The sequence below is a fragment of the Phacochoerus africanus genome, chromosome 9, assembly GCF_016906955.1.
Source record: "Phacochoerus africanus isolate WHEZ1 chromosome 9, ROS_Pafr_v1, whole genome shotgun sequence".
NCBI lineage: Eukaryota > Metazoa > Chordata > Mammalia > Artiodactyla > Suidae > Phacochoerus > Phacochoerus africanus.
In genome coordinates, this window is record NC_062552.1 from 31,898,507 (window position 1) to 31,910,482 (window position 11,976).

Below are 11,976 nucleotides of genomic sequence, written 5' to 3' on the forward strand. Positions count from 1 at the left end.
TGCAGCACTAAAAAGAAAAAACAAAGGAGGTTCCCATCGTGGCTCACTGGTAACGAGCCCAACTAGCATCCATGAGGATGCAGGTTCCATCCCTGACCTTGCCCAGTGGTTTAAGGATCTGGCATTGCCACGGCTGTGGTGTAGGCTGGCAGCTGTAGCTCTGATTCTACCCCTAGCCTAGGAACTTCCATATGCCACAGATATGTCCTGAAAAAGAGAAAACAAAAATAGAAGCTCAAGGAGAAAAATAAGAGCTGTTTCTTGAAGCTGAGCATAGGAAAGAAATTCCTGGAAAGGGCAAATGCTGGAAAACCTAGTTTGGATTTTAAAGGCTGAGAGTGACTCTGGGTGAGAACAATTTCAGGGCTTCGGGGTCCTATAGAATCTGACTGCCTCGTTTGCCTTCAGTCTGCCTCTTCCCACCACAGAGCCTCTGAGACCACTTTAAAGGCCACCTCAGAAAACTTTCAGATGCTCAACTGATTAGGAAAGTCAGAGGTGGCTGCTTGCCAAAGAGAACAGGACAAATAAAAACTGAAAGCCTTAGAGAAGAATCTCTATAAATCAAAATATTTGTCTTTAACTGATTCAGCAGCCTGTAATAAAAGCCTTTCCAAACCAAAATATCTGGTTTTTTTCTACAGAAATGTGAGTAAGGGGTGGTAAGAAAGAGAGAGACTTTTCATGACCAAAAAGTATTACTTTTTAGACTTTTCATGACCAAAAAGTAATAAGGTTCATACTCAGGAAATTCTCAAGTCTATGTGTTTTATTATATATATATATATATCTACACACATATTTCTAATTAAAGTATAGTTGATTTATAATATTGTGTCAATTTCTTTTTTTTTCTTCTCTTTTGTTTTTTGTTTTTTAGGTATATTGTTTTACATGAAAACCTTTTTTTTTTTTTTTTTGTCTTTTGTCTTTTCTGTTGTTGTTGTTGCTATTTCTTGGGCCGGTCCCCCGGCATATGGAGGTTCCCAGGCTAGGGGTCAAATCGGAGCTGTAGCCACTGGCCTACGCCAGAGCCACAGCAACGCGGGATCCGAGCCGCGTCTGCAACCTACACCACAGCTCACGGCAACGCTGGATCGTTAATCCACTGAGCAAGGACAGGGACCGAACCCGCAACCTCATGGTTCCTAGTCGGATTCGTTAACCACTGCGCCACCACGGGAACTTCTTTCTTTCTTTCTTTCTTTTTTTTTTTTTTGTCTTTTCTAGGGCCACACCTGTGGCATATGGAGGTTCCCAGGCTAAGGGTCTAATTGGAGCTGTAGCTGCTGGCCTACGCCAGAGCCACAGCAACACAGGATCCGAGCCGCATCTGTGACCTACACCACAGCTCATGGCAATACAGGATCCTTAACCCACTGAGCAAGGCCAGGGATCCAACCCGCAACCTCATGGTTCCTAATAAGATTGCTTTCCACTCACCACAACGGGACCTCCTCTTCCTTTTTCTTTTTGCCCCACCCCCCGATGCATATGGAGTTCGTTGGCCAACCATCAGGTCGCAGCCACAGTTTCAACTTAAGCTGCAGCTGGGGTAATGCCGCATCCTTAACACACTATGTTGGTCAGGAATTGAACCTGCGTCCCAATGATCCCAAGACACTGTCGATCCTGTTGAGCCACAGTGGAAACTCCAGAACTGTACACTTTAAAAGACTGAATTTTGGGAGTTCCCATTGTGGCTCAGTGGTAACGAACCCAACTGGTACCCACGAGGATGCAGGTCTGACACCTGGACTCACTCAACCCTGCTGTGGCTATGGTGTAGGACGGCAGCTACAGCTCCGATTTAACCCCTAGCCCGGGAACTTCCATATGCCACGGGTGCAGCCCTAAAAGACAAAAATAAATAAGTAAATAAATAAATAATTTTTTTTAAAAAAAGATTGAATTGTAGAGTTCCCACTGTGGCTTAGTGTGTTAAGAATCCGACTGCAGGAGTTCCCGTCGTGGCGCAGTGGTTAACGAGTCCGACTAGGAACCATGAAGTTGCGGGTTCGGTCCCTGCCCTTGCTCAGTGGGTTAACAATCTGGCGTTGCCGTGAGCTGTGGTGTAGGTTGCAGACACGGCTTGGATCCCGCGTTGCTGTGGCTCTGGCGTAGGCCAGTGGCTACAGCTCCGATTTGACCCCTAGCCTGGGAACCTCCATATGCCGCAGGATCGGCCCAAAGAAATAGCAAAAAGACAAAAAAAAAAAAAAAAAAGAATCCGACTGCAGTAGCTTGGGTTGCTGTAGATGTGCAAGTTCTATCCCTGGCCCAGCGCAGTGGGTTAAAGGATCTGGAATTGCAATAGCTGGAGGTCCCAGCTATGGCTCAGATTCAATCCCTGGCCCAGGAACCTCCATGTGCTGTGGGTGCGGCCATAAAAAAAAAAAAATTAAAGAAAGTGTGAATTTTATGGTATTGGAATTGCATTTCAATTTACTTATTTATTCTTTCTAGGGCTGCACCTGCAGCATATTGAAGTTCCCAGGCTAGGGATCCAACTGGAGTCTGCAGCAGCCACAGCAACGCTGGGATCCAAGCCACATCTGCCACCTACCTTGAAGCTTTAGGAAACGCCAGACCCTTAACCCACTAATTGAGGCCAGGGATCAAATCCACATCTTCATGGATACTAGTCAGGTTCTTAAACCCCTGAGTCACAGCAGGAACTTCACATTTCGATTTAAAAAAGAGACAGGAATTGACACTTAGCATGAATGTCTGGCATTTAGAAATGGCTCGTTTGGGTAAATTCTTATCCACTATGTTGCCATGACTTCAAGCTCTAAGGTAGCTACAAACCCTCCTTAAAAAAACAACAGTGACCGAGTTCCCACTGTGGCACAATGGGAATTGGTGGTGTCTCTGGAGCACCAGGACACAGGTTAATTCCTGGCCTGGCAGAGTGGGTTAAAGGATCCGGCATTGCCACAGCTGCAGTGTAGGTCACAGCTGTGGCTTGGATCTGATCCCTGGCCCAGGAACTCCGCATGCCATGGGACATCCAAAAAAGAAAAAGAAAAAAAAGAAAGAAAAAAAAAACACAACAGTTTTTATACAATATTGTATAAAGTGTAGTCATGGGAATGTGGGTGACATTTTTCCCCTCAGTTTACATGAAAATTTTACACGATTCTTTACATTAAAATTTACATGAGGAGTTGTTGTGGCTCAGCAGGTTAAGAAGCCAATTAGTATCTATGAGAATGTGGGTTTGATCCCTGGCCCCACTCAGTGGGTTAAAGATTGGGCATTGCTGTGAGCTGTGGTGTAGGCTGCAGACACGGCTTGGATCTGCCATGGCTGTGGCTGTGGAATAGGCCTCAGCTACAGTTCTGATTCGACCCCTAGCCTGGGAACTTCTGGCTGCAGGTGTGGCCTAAAAAAGAGAAAACAAAAATTTACATGAAAGTCTTCTGTGATTCATATGTACCACTTAATACAAATTTGTTTTTGGTCTTGCCTGCAGCATGCAGAAGTTTCTGGGTCAGCAATCTAACCCTCGACATAGCAATAACCAGAGCCATAGGAGTAACATCGATGGATCCTTAACTCACTGAGCCACTAAGGAACCCCACCCCAATTTTCTTTTTTTTTAAATCCAGCCATATTAGCTCTCAGATTGCTCATTATCAGAAGGCCTTCTGCCAGAAACTTAACACCACAACCAAAAGTTGATTTAGGGAGTTCCTGCCGTGGCGCAGTGGTTAACGAATCTGACTAGGAACCATGAGGTTGCGGGTTTGGTCCCTGCCCTTGCTCAGCGGGTTGACAATCTGGCGTTGCCGTGAGCTGTGGTGTAGGTTGCAGACACGGCTTGGATCCCGAGTTGCTGTGGCTCTGGTGTAGGCCGGTGGCTACAGCTCCGATTTGACCCCTAGCCTAGGAACCTCCATATGCCACAGGTGTGGCCCTAGAAAAGACAAAAAAAAAAAAAAAAAAGTTGATTTAATGCTATTCCTTAAAGAAAATGCTCACGGCTCAGCATTGGGACAATCACAGGGGACCCAATGTCTGAGGACTTGAGTTCAAATCCCAGCCCTGTCACCTACCAGCTATGTGCAAGCAGCCAAATTCAAATTAAGTGTGCCTTTTAAATCTGGTACTCTAGGAAGTTCCCTGGTGGTGCAGCCAGTTAAGGATCCGGTGTTGTCACTGCTATGGTCATTGCTGTGGCACAGGTTCAATCGCTGGCCCAGGAACTTCTGCCTGCCATGGGCACAGCCAAAAGGAAAATAAATACATAAATAAATCTGAGCCTCTAGCACCTCTCTCCTATAGTCAGGAGGAGACCTAAGAGAGAGAAGGTAAATAAAGCACTTAGCATGTGATCACTTGTGTTAACCCAACATATAGTGGGTTAACATTTTTGGTAGAAAGCCTGTTGTATGCATAGAATGATAGGGTTTTCCTTTTGATAGATGAAGAAACTGAGGAGCTTCAGGAGTATTGCTGAGGGTATGGAGCCAGAAGCCTGATCCTTCTCTATTGGGAAAGTGAAAATCAGGACAACCACTTGGCACAGGCACAACTTGGCTATGTCTAAGGAAGAGTGATCAGGTGGTTTTCCCTATATTCCAGCCAGTCCATTTCTAGGCATGTGTCCTAGAAAAATCTCACATGTATGGCAAGGAAACACATCATTGCCACAGTGCTTTTGAGAGTAAAACATCAGAAGCAATCGCAATGTCCATCAATGGGAAAATGGATAAATCAACTGTGATAGAGTCATGAAATCAAACCCCTGAGCAATTGAATTAACTGATCTAGCTATACATGGCACCCTGGGGAAATCTCAAATCCACAAGGCTGAATGGAAAAGGAGTGGCAGAAAGATTCATATAATATGTTAATTTTTTTTTTTTGTGTGTGTGTTTTGTCTTTTTAGGGCCACACCTGCAGCATATGGAAGTTCCCAGGCCAGGGGCTGAATTGGAGCTGTAGCTGATGGCCTACACCACAGCCACAGCAATGCAGGATCCCAGCTAAATCTGTGACCTACACCACAGCTCACAGCAATGCTGATCCCTAACATACTGAGTGAAGCCAGGGATCAAACCCGAGTCCTCATGGATAATAGTCAAGTTCGTTACAGCTGAGCCATGATGGGAACTCCGATACTTTTTATTTTATTTTATTTATTTCATTTAATTAATTAATTTATTCATTTATTTTTGTCTTTTTGCCATTTCCTGGGCCGCTCTCACAGCATATGGAGGTTCCCAGGCTAGGGGTCGAATCGGAGCCATAGCCTCCAGCCTACACCACAGCCACAGCAACGCCAGATCGACCCGCATCTGCGACCTACACCGCAGCTCATGGCAATGCTGGATCCTTAACCCACTGAGCAAGGCCAGGGATAGAATCTGCAACTTCATGGTTCCTAGTCGGATTCATAAACCACTGAGCCACGACAGGAACTCCCCGATAGTTTTTATTTTAATGGCTGCACTCACAGCATCTGGAAGTTTCCCGGGCCAAGGTTTGAATTTGAACTATGCCACAGCTGCGGCAATACTGGATCCTTAACCCTCTGCATCATGCTGGGGATCTAACCCACACCTCCACAGCGACCAGAGCCACTGCAGTGAGATTCTTTAACCCTCTGTGGCATGGTAGGAACTCCAGTATGATACCATTTTTATAAGATTTTAAAACATCTGAAACAATAGCATATAATTTTTATGGATTCATGTATATCAACTTTAAAAAACAGTAAGTAATAAATTCAGGATAATGGTTAGCTCAAGAAAGAAAAAGAGAAGAAAATAATGAGGGAGGGACACCTGAATGTGTGTGTGTAATTGTTTCTGTAACATTTTATTTCTTTAAAAATGTCTAAAGCATGGAGTTCCCATTGTGGCTCAGTGGAAACGAATCCAACTAGGAACCATGAGGTTGAGGGTTCGGTCCCTGGCCTTGCTCAGTGGGTTAAGGATCCGGCGTTGCCGTGAGCTGTGGTGTAGGTCACAGACTCTGCTCAGATCTGGCATTGCTGTGCTGTGGCCAGACGGCTACAGCTCCAATTAGACCCCTAGCCTGGGAACCTCATATGCTGCGGGTGCGGCCCTAAAAAGACAAAAGACCAAAAAAAAAAAAAAATGTCTAAAGCAAATATGGGGTATAGTTAGGATTTATATGTAAGGACTTGGATGTTTGTTATGTTATTCTTTATACATATATGTATCTATGAATATAAGCAGGAAACATTTATGTAGTGCTTACTATGTCATAGGTATCATCAGATTTTTTACCTGCATTAACTAGTTTAATCATTTCAACAACCCTATAATTAATTACTATGATTAGTCTCATTTTACAGATAAGAAAACTAAGGTACAGAGACTAGAAACTTGCCCCATGTCACATATCTGCTAAGTGATGATCCTGGAATTTGAAGGCAGTCTGGTTTGAGAGTCTCATTGCTTAACAACCCTACCTTACTGCCTCCTGAAATAACTCAAAATTTTTGGAGTTCCTTCTGTGGAGCAGTGGGTTAAGGATCTGGTGTTGCCACAGCTGTGGCTAGATTGCAGCTGCAGCTCAGATTCAATCCTTGTCAAGGAACTTTCATATGCTGTAGGTATGGCCGAAAAGAAAAAGGAAAAAAAAATTCAAAATTTTAAAAAAATTGGAATTCCCTGGTGGCTCAGCAGGTTAAGGATCTGGCATTATCACTGCTGTGGCTAGGGGCGCTGCTGTGGTTCGGGTTCAGACCCTGGCTCTGGAACTTCTGCAAGCCATGGGTGTGGCCAAAAAAAAATTTTTTTTTAATAAAAAGGAGGCAGGGCCAAGCAAGGAGGTAAACTCCTCTAGTATCACACAGGTGAGTAAAAAGCTAGGTTAGCAATCTTTCCTAACCTTCTTTTCTTACTGGGAGGAAATGCTTAATTTCCCACCAGACCATGTGGCAAAAGCCAGCGAGCCCTGCCCAGACTTCAAGACCATCCACCATCACCACATGGTACCAACACTACAGTAAAGACCAAGTTAGCTCTGACCTGGGATGAGGAGGATAAATCAAACAGTAAACTCTTAGAAGACTCTTGTGAGGCCTCAAGTCTTCAAGAAATTCTCCAGAAGGCAATGCAAAGCAGAATAATTAGTTCTATTCTGTGAGTGAAGAGGGCATTTCACTTAGACTCTGAGCTGAGAATCACAAGAGTTTTGATTGTAGCTAAATTATTACCTGCATTTGATCAGGACGATTGAACAGACAAATTCCTGAATGAGTCATAATCCACATAAATGAAATTTTAAAAATGACCCCAGGAGTTCCCTTGTGGCTCAGGGGGTTAAGGATCTGACATTGTCGCTGCCGTGGCTCTTTTTACATCTGTGACACAAGTTCAATCTGTGACCCAGGAACTTCTGCATGGCCAGAGTGTGGCCCCCCCCAAAAAAGGACTCCAAGGGAGGAAGGATAAACTAGGAGATTGGGATTAATACATACACACTATTGCATATAAAATAGCTGATTAACAAGGACCTGCTCTACAGCACAGGAGCATTTACCTAATACTCAATAATAACCTAGATGGGAAAAGAATCTGAAAAATAATGGATATGTGTATGTATATAACCAATTCACATTGCTGTACACTTGAAAGTAACACACGTTATGTCAGCTAAACTCCACTGAACTTTTTTAAAAAAATGACTCCAAGCTTCTCTCCGTATTACACAAGAACAATATTAAGGCTAGCTAGAAATCAAATGTGGTATCTGTCTCCAGATTTGTTGAGCGCCTCCACTAACCTTTGGGGAAGGTCAGAGGCCATTGTGGATGGCTGGACCTGTGAGTGATGGCTGTCAGCCTCCTCCAAAGATCCTCCCCAGCTCTGTCTCCAAGGTCCACATCCAGGCACAGAACGGCTCAAAGGTTTGAGGAAATTGACATCTTGGACTAGTGGTGGCAGGTCTCATGGTGAAGAGAACTAATCAAGCAGAAAGCTTTAGGAGAAAAGTCACCTAAACATTTTCTTTTTCTTTTTAGGGCCACACCCGCAGCACATGGAAGTTCCTAGGCTAGGGGTTGAATCGGAGCTGCAGCTGCCAGCCTACACCACAGTGACAGTAAGGCAGAATCCAAGTGGCGTCTGTGACCTACCCCACAGTTCGAAGCAATGCCAGATCCTTTAATCCACTGGGCAAGGCCGGGGATCAAACCCGCATCCTCATGGACACCAGTCGGATTCTCAACCTGCTGAGCCACAACAGGAACTCCTGAATTGTACACTTTCAAATGATGAACTATTTAGGCAATGTGAATTTTTTTTTTCTTTTTTGGTCACACCCATGGTGTATGGAAGTTCTCAGGCCGGGGATCGAATCCGAGCTGCAGCTGCAGACTGCACCACAGCGACAATGTAAATTTTATCTTGATTTTTTTACACTGCAAAAGGGAAAAATGAAGCGCTTACCACGTGCTAAGACTGGTTTGCTTCAAGCTACTTCTCTCTCCTAATCATCTCCACAAGCGAATGAGATACGATCATTTCCTCATTTTGAAGATGGAGGCACAGCCTCAGAGAGATGATTGGTCCACGGTGATGTGGCAAACACATAAGACCCAACCAAAATTCAGATTTCTGACCCTCACTTTCTAAATCAGATCTTTAACTGTCACCCAGTAATTCAAGAAGATATTTACGAGTGGAACTCATCTGAGAGTATTTTTTCTGAGCTGCTCTTAGTAAAAGATCTTTGCAATGCTTTTTGTTTTCCCTTTCATGGTGCCTTTTTTAAATTTGTGGTTGTTTCTCCCCAGTGTTTGAGAGTTAAACATAGCAGTGATTTTCCCCCTTAAAGTCCTTAACTCTCTAAACCACCTCTCTTCTGATAAAAACAAAACAAAACAAAACAAAAAAAACAAACCCACGAAGTTTCATTTCTTAGCTCCTCTCAAGGGAAGTCCCATAGGGTCACACAACTGCAGCTGATTTTAAGTAGAGCTGTGACATCCTCCCCCTGCACTCACTCTGCTTCAAGGACGTGATTACTTTGCCACTCAGTTCCCCAAGGGTTTCTGTTTACTCTGACCTAGGAGGTCATCTGGATTACAAATGAGTCAGTCAAAACACCAGTGAAGGAAAAGACACATGGCAACAGTCCCTGGTGTGGGTGACTCCTCAGACATTCAGAATTCCAGGATGGAGAGGCTCGGAGTGACGTTCCTATAGCCATGGAGTTAGGAGCAGACCTGAGTCTAAAATTCTAACATTATAGTAGATTTCTCAAAGGAGTCTCAATCAAGAGAAATTGACATTTACATAAAATATAAGTTTAAAATGGCTAATTAAAAAAATAAGTATAGTACCATCCCACTTGTGGTTGCCAAGTTTCGGGGAGGGGATGGAGGAGGGATGGAATGGGACCTTGGAGTTAGCAAAAGTAAGCAATCGTGTGGAGAATGGATAAATAACGAAGTCCTACTGGAAACTATATTCAATATCCTATGATAAACCATAATGGAAAAGAATGTTTAAAAAAGAATATCACTGGAGTTCCCGTCGTGGCTCAGTGGTTAACGAATCCGACTAGGAACCATGAGGTTGCGGGTTCAGTCGCTGGCCTTGTTCAGTGGGTTAAGGATCCAGCGTTGCTGTGAGCTGTGGTGTAGGTTGCAGACATGGCTCGGATCCCATGTTGCTGTGGCTGTGGCGTAGGCCGGTGGCTACAGCTCCGATTCAACCCCTAGCCTGGGAACCTCTATATGTCGCGGGAGTGACCCTAGAAAAGGCAAAAAGACCAAAAAAAAAAAAAAAAAGAATATCACTTTGCTGTGCAGCAGAAATCAACATAACACTGTAAATCAACAAACTTCAGTTAAAAAAAAAAAATAGAATGTCCACAGCAGTGCTCGTCATAATCACCAAAAACAATGCAATGTCAGCGAACTGTCTACGCAGTGGAATATTGAGTGGAACTGTCTACGCAATGGAATAGTAAATACAAATATGAACTCCTGCTTTATGCAACAACATGGATAAACCACACAGACAAAATGTTGAAAGATTACATGCAAGAGAGCACATTCCGTCTGACTTCATTTGTAAGACTGGCAAAGCTGGAATTCCTGCATGGCTCAGCAGGTTAAGAATCCCACGTTGTCACTGCAGTGGCTCTGGTTACTGCAGTGGTGAGTGTTCCATCCCTGGCGTGACACAGATGAAGCCAAAAAAAAAAAAAATTGGCAAAACTAATCTCTGCTGATAAAGGTTGGTTGGAATGTTGATTATCTGGGCAGATGGGGAGGAAGGGACAATGGCTCTTAACTATACATGGATGCATAGAAAGCCTTCTGGGGGGCTGGAAATGTCCCAGGTACCAACCAGGAGTTACACAGGTGCGGATGCAGGTAAAAATTCATCAAGCTTAAGATTTTCACACTTTGCTGTACATAGTTACACTTTAAAATTTTTTGAGTTTTCTTAAAAAGTGTCAGAGTAGTGGAGTTCCCATTGTGGATCAGTGGTTAACCAATCCGACTAGGAACCATGAGGTTGCGGGTTCGATCCCTGGCCTTGTCAACAAGCCAAGCAACACCTGGCTTGGGGAGCCGGTGTTGCTGTGAGCTGTGGTATAGGTCACAGACAAGGCTCAGATTCTGAGTTGCTGTGACTGTGGTGTAGGCCAGTGGCTGCAGCTCCAATTAGACTCCTAGCCTGGGAACCTCCATATGCTGCGGATGCAGCCCTGTAAAAGACAAAAAGACCAAAAAAAAAAAAAAAAAAGGTGTCAGAGTAGCATTAGAAAAAGCCATTTGTTTAGTGTTTGCATGGTAAATACTAAGAGCTTGCAAAAACAACCCATACAAAATGTCCAGGCTTCCTCCCCAATAGAGAAGGACAATTATGAGCTTTTCTACTGAGGATGTTCAATCTTTTCCTTGTCCCTTCATATTTTATTTCTCAGAGGGCACAAGGGGCTGAAATAGCACTAAAATCCCCCAGTCAACTCAGATTCCAACTCTTTCTCGGCATGTGCATTTTTTCAATTAAGGGGCTGGATTAAGTAGAATTTATACACATACATTTACAAATATATACACATAGCACAGAAAGAAAAGCAAGTGATTCTAACCCTTTGGATAGGAATTGGCACATATAACAAAATTGTTGAAAGATGGTCCTGCTCTGCCTGGTTTTTCCCTCTGCAAAATTGGGGTGCAAATATGTTTGCTCTCCACCTCATCTGCTGCAGATCGCTGAACCTCCAAGTGGTCCTCCCTTCCTTCTCAGGAACCATCCCACGTGTCACTCCTGCTCTGAGCTGAAGCACTTATGAAAAATTAAGGTGTTACCTGGAAATGTGTCTGCTATATTTTTCCTCAGGGTGGTTTGCCTAGATGTATCTGGGAAGGAGAAGGGGAGTTTACAAAACAAGTTACATTTGAAATGACTGTCAGGTTCCCTAAAATTTCTGGAGGGAATTCCAAGAAGCAGGGAAACTTTTAGGTAAACAGAAAATTACAATCAGAAGCAAACCAAACCCCTCACTACACTCTCACATCATTATTTTATTATTATCTTTTTCTTTTTTGGCTGCACCCAGGGCATGTGGAAATTCCTGGGGCCAGGGATTGAATCCAAGCTACAGCTGTGCCCTATGCCACAGCTGCAACAATGCCAGATCCTTACCCCACTAAGCTGCCGGGGGATCAAACCAGTGCCTCCACAGAGACAAGCCAGATCACTAATCCACTGTGCTGCAGAGAGAACTCCCTCTCACGTCATTATTTTGTCTGAGCCTTACAACAACCTGTAAGGTGGACTGAGTCACAGATCCTAGTCTACAGACCAGGAGACTCACTGTAAAAGGAAAGCAATTTTCACAGGGTTCAGTCACCAGGAGTTTAGAAGTGCAGGTGGTCACCCGACTCACAGCCCCAGGATGCTTTCTGCTGCCAGAAAAACCTTTTAACCAGTAGGGTTTCATGAGCCATCCTCCTCTTCACCAGCAGAG